The sequence below is a fragment of the Lynx canadensis genome, chromosome A1, assembly GCF_007474595.2.
Source record: "Lynx canadensis isolate LIC74 chromosome A1, mLynCan4.pri.v2, whole genome shotgun sequence".
Classification (NCBI taxonomy): domain Eukaryota; kingdom Metazoa; phylum Chordata; class Mammalia; order Carnivora; family Felidae; genus Lynx; species Lynx canadensis.
In genome coordinates, this window is record NC_044303.2 from 127,960,523 (window position 1) to 127,971,433 (window position 10,911).

At 39.1% G+C, this 10,911-nt stretch overlaps 1 long non-coding RNA gene across 1 annotated transcript; it reads left to right on the plus strand.

The window, feature by feature from the left end:
• The first annotated feature begins 7,535 nt into the window (after positions 1-7,535).
• Positions 7,536-10,406, plus strand: LOC115518165. Its single transcript, XR_003970189.1, has 3 exons — positions 7,536-7,887; positions 8,600-8,715; positions 10,186-10,406. It is a non-coding gene; the product is annotated as an uncharacterized LOC115518165 (long non-coding RNA).
• The last annotated feature ends 505 nt before the right edge of the window (positions 10,407-10,911 follow it).

Below are 10,911 nucleotides of genomic sequence, written 5' to 3' on the forward strand. Positions count from 1 at the left end.
GGTTTATTCCCAAATTAATATCACCATGTTTGAATTAAAAGAGTGTATGTTCTGACATCTTATAGACAAAAACATCTTTTTACAGTTTTTTTTCCAAATGTCCTTTACTATTCTTCCATATACTTTCAATCAAATTTTAAGTCAATTCCCTCAAATTCCACTGGGGATATGTCATTTTTAAATAAGCCTGTGACCTTTTCTGTCTGAAGTGTTGCCTTTTTCTAAAACCTCCTTTCAAATTACTTACTTTCAGCCATTCCAGTGAGAATATCATTTGACTGGTGTACAGTGTTCTCATAGCTGTTCCCTGAGCGAATTAGCCAACAACTTAGTTCACTTTAGAACACAGTGTCTTAAATTTAGTGGATTAAAGACTTGTTGAGAATCTGATGTATGGTCTCCCCAAAATGTGCACTTGCTTGCAAATCTAATGGATCCTCTTAACCAAAAGTCAGGAATTAATTTTGTGAAAGCAACTCTCTAAATAAAAAAGGAGAATTTATTCCATCAGGTTTTCACTGTGATGTTGTTTTCTCACCATCTGGATTATAAAGACTACTATCTCTCTTCATAATCATTATAATTTCTGTCTTCATAGTTTCAGTCAAGTGATGAGCTTACTCTCATCAAATATCATTCTGTATTATCTAACAATGTGATGACAAGATCACCATACTAGGAGTTTTAAGGCTAAGTCTGAGTCCTATATTTGAACATGTGTATATGTCTATTTCTTTGAGAGTTCCCTTTGATTACCTATAAAATGAACAACATATTGTTAGCTCTGTTTACTACACACAGATGATTAAGAAAACCAAGTATATCCTGTCTGAGAGCACTAACTGAAAAGGCAGGGTTTCACTATTATTATTTCCACATCTAAAAGTTCATCATTTATTGAGAACCTATATTAACCACACACTGAATAATATCCTCACGTACTTAATGGGGGAGACAGATATAAAACTGCAATTGGCAGCTGCTAGAGTAAAGATATATACAAAATGCAACGTGAAAGCCCAGAAGAGAAAAATATTCCTCTGCTTCTAAGACTATCCACACAAGTAGTAACATAGGAGGTAAGTTTGACATGATATTCATAAGTTTTCCAAACAGATAGGAGGGGATGGGATAGGGCATAGGGAAAACAGTCTAGGAGGAAGAAACAGCTTCAAAAATAAAGAGGTGTGAAAAGGCACAGAGAGTTCATCACATGGCAAGAAGTTAGTGTGGTGATTTCATGGGATTTATGAAATAGGATGGATAGGAAGACTTTCTGTGAGGTAGATAAACTGGGCTAGCATTTTGAAGAGTCAGACTAAGAAATCTAGATTTTATCTTGCAGGTGAAAATGAATCACCCAAGGATTTCAGACAAGAGGATGATGAGACTGGGTGGTCTGGAGTATAAAACAGACTGGAGTCAGGAGACATTGAAAGTTTAAGGGACAGATGATAAGCACTTGATTAGGGAAGTAGCAATTGAAAAATATAAGAAATATTTCTGAGGTAGAATAAAAACATCTTGGTTGATTCTGAGATCTGAGAGTTTAGGGAAGGAAGAATACAAGGATACCACTCACTTGAGACTACTAGAGGAATGGTGATACCACACACTGACATAGATCGAACTAAAAATGCTTACTCTGAAGGCAAAGCATAACGTATTTTTCATTTGTTCACCAAGGTATCAAGACGATCATAGTGATGGTGGTATATGTGTGTATGGGATCAAGTCAATTTAGTTGATGAGTTTTAAAAAATAACGTGAAATGCCCTCTTCTTTGGAAAAAATTAGATTTCCTATTTTTAAATGTAGAAAAATGTTCCTCGGAGTAAAAATAACCACAACATCTTTTGAAATATAATACAGTGCTATTTGGTATAATCCCTTAGCAACATTCCTGCTATGAGCCAGGACTAGCAGCATTGAAGTTATAGACTCACATATTGTATATTTTTAAACTTGGATATGGATAATAAGCTGTGAGAGGGACAAAATTTTACTCACGTTAGACTTCAGGTTAACAGGGGTTACCCTTTTAAATTATTACTCTACGTGATGTTTAAGAACACTTCCCAAGATGCTCTTTCAAACCCACCTTAATAGTTTGCAGATAAAAATTAGTGACCAATTCATCATTATGTGTGTGTGTGTAAGTGCATGTATGAATGTATCCAATTTGGAAAGTGAAAAATGTTTTGTTTTCTGAAGTTGTCTCTCTTGCCAATTTGGAGATCCCATTAAGTCTAGAACTACCAAATATTTCCTAATATTTGGTAATATTAGGAAATGTGAAAGATAACAATTTTGCTATTCTTTTTTGTTGATTACGTAAACTTAATGTCTTCACTTATTAAAATTTAAAGATGGCAACCTTATGTCAGTTACCCAATATTAAAAAAAAAAATTACTGTTTCTTAAAATCCAAAGTCTTAGATTCACTGATGTAGTCAGTTTAAATAACCAATTTTTCAGTCATTAACTTTGGTAATGTGAAACTAAAATTTTGCGTCATGAACTTAGATCACCATTAATTTTTTAATGAAGAAAAAATTCCCAAAAACCTTTAACAAAATTAATAGAAACAATGGAAAAATATCTTGTATAATCCAGAATAGAAAAGCAAAAACCTGATTTTTAGCATTTAAGTACTGCAATATAAAATTTCCTTTAATATATTAATGTATTTAAAAGGCTACTGTCAAATAGATATTTCACATTCTACATGGATTTTTTATTGAACATAATTATAGTCTTTATCTCTTTTTTATGAAATAATTTAATCAAACATTACCTTCTTGATATTTACATCTATGTCACCTAGAATATTTTCATTATACTCAAGGAATCATCTATACTATATGAATTTCCAACCTTTTTCTTCTTTAAGAAATTTTTTTAAGTAATCTCTACATCCAACTTGGGGCTCAAACTCACAATCCTGAGATGAGGCACGTACTGACTAACCAGGCAGGTGCCCCTTGACTTTCCAACTTTAATTGTTTTTTTCAATTTATTTAAACTAAGAACAAAAAACCAGTTCACCCATTTCTCTAATCCCAATCCCACCTCTGTCAACCACCATGTTTTTTGCATGTGTGAGCTTCATTTTTGTTTTATTTTAAATTCCAAATATAAGATAGATAATATTTGTCTTTCTCTGACTTATTTCACTTAGTAGAATGCCCTCAAGGCCTATTTATGTCACAAATAGCAAGATCTCATTCTTTTGTATGGCTGAATAGTATTCCATTATATCTATATACATCACAATTTTCTTATCCATTCATCTATCAGTGGACACGCAGTTTATTTCTCTATCTTGACTATTGTAAATAATGCTGCAATGAATACAGGAATGTATATATCTCTTTGAATTGGTATTTTCATTTTCTTTGGATAAATACCCAGAAATAGAAGCCTAGATCACATGGTAGTTCTATATTTAATTTATTAAGAATCAAATGGCAGTTCTACATTTAGTTTATTCAGAAAGCTCCATATTGTCTTCTATAGTGGCTACACCAATTTACATTCCCACCAGTGTATAAGGGTTCCCTTTTCTCCACATCTGCTCCAATACTTGTTATTTCTTCTCTTTTTGATAATAGCCAATCGGACAGGTGTGAGGTGAAATCTCATTGTGGCTTCTATTTGCTTTTCCTTGATGATTAATGATGTTGGCCGTTTTGTTATTGAGAATATATATTGTTATTGCAGATTTAACTTTTATTTACTTCTGAGATACAGAGAAAGACAGAGGACAAGCGGGGGAGGGGCAGAGAAAGGGAGACACAATCTGAAGCAGGCTCTAGGCTCTGAGCTGTCAGCACAGAGACCGAAGTGGGGTTCAAACCCATGTTGGTGAGATCATGACCTGAGCCCAAGTCGGATGCTTAACTGACGGAGCCATTCGGTTGCCCCATGTTACTGCAGATTTAGAAAAGCACATTAGTGATGAAAATGTTTTGTTGTGTAAAAAGAAGTCAAAGAAATAACTAAATACTTTATCAGTTCAGTTAAGCAATTATTACACTTTGAAGAACTAAAGTTCAAGTGATGAAATTTATATATATATATATAAATAAATTTAAATATTTATTTAAGTTTATGTATTTATTTTGAGACAGGGCATGAGTGGGGGAGGGGCAGAGAACGAGGGGTAGAAAGAGAAACCTAGGCAGGCTCCTCAATGTCAGTGCAGAGACCAATGCGGGACTTGAACTCACAAACTGTGTGATCATGACCTGAACTGAAACCAAGAGTTGGACACTTAACTGACTGAACCACCCAGGCGCCCATGATATATATATCATATATCTATATATATCATATATGGTTTATATATGATAATATATATGGTTTATATATGATATATATATGGGTTTTTTTATATTTCATTTGGTTTTCTTGGTAACATTGAGATTCAATCCTCATAATTTTATTATGTCAAATTTTTTTATGTTAAGATTAAAAGTCAATCTATCTTCTTAGATGTAACTTAATACAAAATTTATTTAACATACCTATGTTTTCCACAGAGTCAAAATAACTCATCACAAAATATCTGAGGATTGCCTCCTTCCTATTTCATAAACTTCCTCATTAAACCAAGAACAGCTCTTTTTCATTGCTTCAGGTACTCTAATTTTCAAAATTTCAGTCAAGACAATAAAAGGATCTGAAAATGCTGGTATACATGCTAAAAATAGCCTTTTAAAGGACATCTTTTTCTTGGTAGTGCATAGGGAATCACTCATCCATCCATCCATGAGGCATTTTCAGAGACATTAACTTGACAGACAACTTAAGCCCTCCATGTGAATGATGGCTCATGCACACATGAACACACACACACACAGTTTGCACATGTCTCACACTTTGGTCCCTTTTAGAAGATCATTGGAAACAACAAGAAGTGCTCTGATTAGTTTTAATTCTCTGAACACTGTTTCATATTTATTATTGTATTATATGAAATATACACAGTCGAGAAATACACTGGTTTGCCTCTATTGTGATAATTAATGCCAGTGTAACAGGCAGGATTTCAAAAGTTAAAAATAAAAGTTAAAATTTCTCATTACTTCAGAGCCTATGCAGTTTTTTTTTTTTAAAAGAGGATTTAAACCATATCTCATTTTTTGTTTATTTGGACTTTATGTCCTGTGGTATCAATCAATATTAACTTCATGTTCGGTTTTATATATTTCTTGATGCTGTCAACATGCCCAGGTTCTGCGCACATTTATTTTTGGAGCACCCACTGTCTTTGCTGAGGCAGGAGACCTGGGTTTCAGTCTTAGCTCTGGCACTCATAGTCAATGTGCTACTGAACAAGTTACTCATATCCTCTAGAGCTCAATGTTCTTATCTATAAAATGGGGATAATATCATTTCATTTCAGTACCATCAATAGGTTTGAATAAGTTAATAAATGTGATTTTTTGATAATGTTAAAGCATTGCTACCCTTGTCTTTAAAGAATGAAATTAATATCCAAGTCCCTCTTAAAAAGTACATTTATTTGCAAAGGCACTTCTAATAAGGAAAAGTTTGACATGCAATGCATGAGTGTTTGGGAAATACCTAAGTGATATAAAGAACTGTAAGTCTAATAATTCTTAAATAGAATGACAATGATTTATCAGATGAGCTACAGTGGAAGCTATGGGTAAATATTACATAACTTTAGGTTTCTTTGAACCATTCAATTAAATTTCAAAGAGAAAAATAATTAGTGTAGAGAGGACAGCAAACAATAAATTCAAATCAGTGATGCAATAGCTCTACTCCAATTAGCTTACTCTCCCTCTCCATCCTCTCAGACATATTCTATTTTATCAAAAAATGAATTTAATTAAGAGACTCTACAAAGTCAATCAACCTACAGATTAATCGAGAACCCTTGTTCTTATTCCATATTTGTTAAAGCCCCAGTCTCACAAATTTTAACAGGTCAAATATTCAAAGTGCCATGTTTGCCTTATTCCACCACCGGGGACCCACATACCTAGTGCTCAACACAAGTGGAAGACATTCACTTTTTCAAACAAAGGGTAACACAGCATGTGGGTTTTAGCACTTTGAGGTGTAAAATGAAATTTGCATATTAATTTATGAATGTTTGCAAATCACACCAATCTTTAAAGTTTAAATTGAACCAAGCTGTGATTATTAACCATAATTCTCTTTATTTTTATCTAACAGGTATAAGGACATCAGCATGAAAAATGTCCACTGCCTGAGTGTGAGGAAGGCAAAGGGTATGAGGAGAATGTGGGCACATCAGGGTTGGGATATTCTATTCGGCTGGATTTCCTTTGGCCATAGTGTACACAAGACACAGAGACATGCTTATAAAAAAAGAAAGAGATTGGGGAGGGGGAGGGAGCAAAGAAGGAAGAGGAAGGAGAGAAAGACATTTAAACATTATTAATATTTTTTGATAAACCCAACCTACTGTCACTAACAATTAGACAAAAATCCCAGCCTCAGGTTTTCCTGTTTCTGCACCCCAACCTGATTTACAATTTACAATAACCCATCAGCCAGATGTATGGCTTGGATGCGTATTCTATCAATGCCTGCCCACATTTGAGGTTGGATGATGACAGCTCTACTTTGCCAGCATCTCCTGAAACCTTATTTGTGTGCATCTGTGTGGGGCAGGGGATTCCTGCCTTGGAGGGCCTGGAATAAGGAAGAAAGGATCTGTTGCTGGGTTGCAGGGAGAGGGCCCAACTTCCACCTCCATACCTGACTTAAGAATCTGAGCTGACTTCTCAAAGCAGCTATAATTGGTTCTTTACACTACTCAGTTCCTTGGAAAAGGAGCAGTTGGCTTCTATTAAAACTCTGGGTGATATGCAGCCTCCTTGCCCTCTCTTCCGGAGCACTTTACATTAAGGGGAAATCACTGTAATCAAATCTCTGCATCTTTCCTGCTGCTAAATAAAACGAGGTACTTTCTTCCTGGGATTCTGCAAAGACAAATGGATGGATACACACACAGCCTGCACACACCACATACCGACACAGTGTAACTCCCACAGAGTCCTCAGCTCCCTCCTTCCATCCCTCACTCATCCCTCTCCTGAGGATTGCTGAACATTTTGCTCCAAACTCTCCAAGTCACCCACGTGTTTGTTCTCCCGTTTAGCTGTTCAATTTACTTCCCAACTTGACAAAGAGAAAGGGAGTTGGTCTCAGCCTTTTAGCTGCAATCCTGGGACCAAGCTGTCTCACCCATTCCTAGTCACCATCAGATCTGCCCCACCAACCCCCCTCACTCTGGGGGGAGTCGACTGACTACTGAGAATCTCCCTGGCTCAACACCCCACTCCTTTCCTTCACTCTTCCTGTACTGCACCCAAGCAAACTGAATTCTTCCTGTTAAGTCCCACTTGCCGGGGTGGGACTGAAGTGGGTGGGGAGGGGGTGGTGGGTGGTATAGACAACTGGAAATCTTTCATTCTCTCCCTCTCTGTCAATCTCTCTCTCTCTCTCTCTCTCTCTCACACACACACACACACACACACACACACACACGCACACAACCATTTATACTGTACTTTCAGGATCTCTTACACACACCTGATTCCTGACCCTCTCAAGCAAGGACAGACACGCCCCTGCTTTCCCTCCCTCAATTCCTGGAACAGAATTTAGCCCTGGGTCCTGGATTGCTAGTGATCAATAGAGCAACGAGGAGAATCTGGAACTGGGGAGGTGACCCCGTGCCTGAATGGGGGAGGGGACGCTCTCCACTCACCGCCTGAGTCCCTGGAAGGAGGAGGGCCAGGACATCCTGGATTTCTTCAGGCCGGGCCGGTGGCCGGTCTCCACGGCGTAGGAGGTGCGGTCCATGGCGCGGCAGTACAGGTAGCGCTCGGTGTCCGAGTAGCCTCGATGTCGGACGCGGCCGGTGGCCCCGCTCGAGGCGTAGCGGCCTCGAGCGGCCCCGGGAGGTGGCGGGGGCGGTGGCAGGGGGGGTGGCGGTGGCGGCTGCAGCGGGCACTGGGGTTGGGGCTGGGGCGAGGGCGGTGGCGGCGGGGGCAGGTGGTGATGGGGGTGCAGGAGGCGGAACTGGGGCTGCCGGAGCGGGTACTGGTGGTGCTGCTCGTGCCTCCAGAGGTGCTTGGGGGCTTTGAGTGTAGCCCCTCCAGCGCCGTCGCTGCCCTCGCCGCTGCCCGCCTGGGTCGGCACGCTGCTCTCCTCTGCCTCCATCCTGGCTCACAGCTCTGCTCCCTGCTGCCCAGCCGGTTTCACCGCGCTGGCCGGAGCGCCTCCCGGATACTGCTGCCGCTGCTGCTGCTGCCGCCGCCGCCGCCGCCGCTTCTGGAGCTGAACAGAGGCTGGGCTCAGCTTCTCACTTGAAGCCACCAGAGGCTCAGGCCGACCGAAAGGGGGCTCTGCCAGCAGGAGGGGTCACAGAACGTGACAGGGCTCCCTCCACAGTGGTTGTGGTAGAGACACGCTCCTGGGCTCCCCAGTTCACCAAGACTAGGGCGCACGGTGCGCTGCTTCACTAACAGTCAGTCCCTCCTTCCTCCCTTTCTTCTTTCCTTCCTTTCGGCGCCTGCGGCGAAAGCAGGAATTGTTAGCTCCAGACGCAGAAAAAGCAGCGGTGGTAGTGAGAGCAGCCTAGTCGGTCCAGAGCGCCTGAACCCTGAGACCGGAGCAGCTGAAAAGTTGGACAGCTCCTGACTGGTGAGCCGGGGCTGCGACTTTCTCCAAAACCACCTCAGCCAGTCAGAAGTCAGACCTGTCCTCCTGATCCTTCCCCTCCCTGTGCCCACGCCTCCCTCCCCTACTGCCCCCCACTGCCCCTGAGCTTTCCTCTGCACCTCCTCTTGCTTCAGCCTTCTTTGAGAAATGGAGTTTGGTGTTTCCTGGCTGATTCACAGAGCTTGTTGACGAGGAGCCCCATGCTGGGGATTCCAAAGATAAGGGATGTGACCTGGCAAAGTTGCCCAGAATGGTTTTTGTACAGGTTGCTGAAAATTTGTATCTGGGCGAAGACCCAATATTAGGATTATTTCAGCCTCTTTCCTTGACACAGAATTAAATATTATGTGGATCTTTCCCATAGTAGGGAGAATGCCCAATGTTTCCTCTTGAAGATCTTCCTCCAGCTGGTATATGATGTGGCTGCTGCTTCTGAGATTAAGGTACCCAGGAGTGGTCCTGGCTGGAAATCAAGGCAAGCAGTTGCCAAGGCTGAGATAGCTGGCCAGAGTTAAGGTTGATGTACCTTTTCCATTACAAACCTCTGTTTATCTTCAGGGGTTTCTACTGTCAGGGCCAGCTTGCAATTTTGTATTTCTGCCACTTCCAGTAGACAAATGCCACTCTATTACTAAAGCATTTTAAAACATGTATCACTATTACCCCAAAGAAATCAGAGTAATATTTGACACTAAAATCCAAATTCAATTTTTATTTGTCTTCCTTTATTTAGTATTTTCCTACAAGGTTGGCTTTTTTCAGGAGCCAAGAGGATTTCAGAGCAATATATGTACAACATATTTTTCTTGTACTTTTTTTTTGTATTACTGTATTACTTAAAGATCAAACGCTAAAATAATTTATGGAAGCTACCACTGTACATTTATTATTTAAAATCTTATTTAAGACTTACAATGGCTTGTTGGAAGTGTAATTATTCTATTTTCTGTACACAATTTTGACACACTTGAATATGTACATTTTATACATATCATATAATGAATACTAAAGCTGCCAGAATCAGGAACCATCTCTCAGACTGTCCAGAGTGCTGGAAATCCAATGTTCTCCATATAGTGGATGCTCAGTATACAAGTCATTGATGAAACACCATCAATGGAAATAAATGCTCACTTTGCTCACTGTTTCCTTCTCTAAGTGGGAGCAATTAAGTTTAATGCTGTGCAAAAATGCTGTTTGGTATTTCTTCATGGGTTTCTTTCTTCCTCTTCCTTCTCTCCTCCTCCTCCTCTTCTTTCTTCTTCTTCTTCTCCTTCTTCATGGTAGGAAATGTCTCCTCCAACATTTAAGTATCAGCACTTTGTCCGTATGTGGCCCATGTACAAAGTCTGAGAAAAGCTATGTTTCAAGAGCAACAAGGCAGTCCCCCTACTTTCCTCTATGTAGGACTGAAAACATACTTGACTAAGGCATTCTCTCTCCCCTTTACAGATGCAAGTGGGACTAATGGCAGTGTCCAAAGAATGCCTAGGAAGGCATCAAGCTGGTATCTTTCCAAACAAGAAAGGAAATAAAAGGAAGTATTATGCAGTATAAATCAGTTTTTTTTTCAATTCACTGCATTATTAATAGTTGGAACCATTTCAAAGAAGTATACAAATTTCTTTTTTCCTCTGAAATTGTTGCCACTTTTCTGCTCAATAGAGCTATGTCAGAATATCTATCTGAAACTCTTATTCTTGCTTCTCCAACAGTAACAATACAGTTTGTGATCTTCTTTCCAGAATAAATGGAATCATTTAAACCTAACCTAACCTGCTTCTCACTATTAGTTTTCTTCTTTCTTTCAATTAATGAACAATTTCTTTTTCCTGTATTCTCAATTAATTTTTAATGATGCTTTTGTTTTTACTATATAATTACAAGTCAGGTATATTTTTAAATATAAGAAAAATCATTTACCAAACTGAAGAGCTTTTGAACAACAAAAGAAACCATCGATAAAAGGATATGGCAATCTACTGAATAGGAGAAGATATTTACAAATCATACATCCGATAAGGGGTTAATGTCCAAAATATATAAAGAACTCACACAATTTAATATCAAAATAACATAGAACCCAATTTAAAAATGGGCAGAGAATTTGAATAGAATTTTTTCCAAAAAAAAAAGACATACAGATGTCCTACAGGTACATTAAAAGGTACTCAAAAT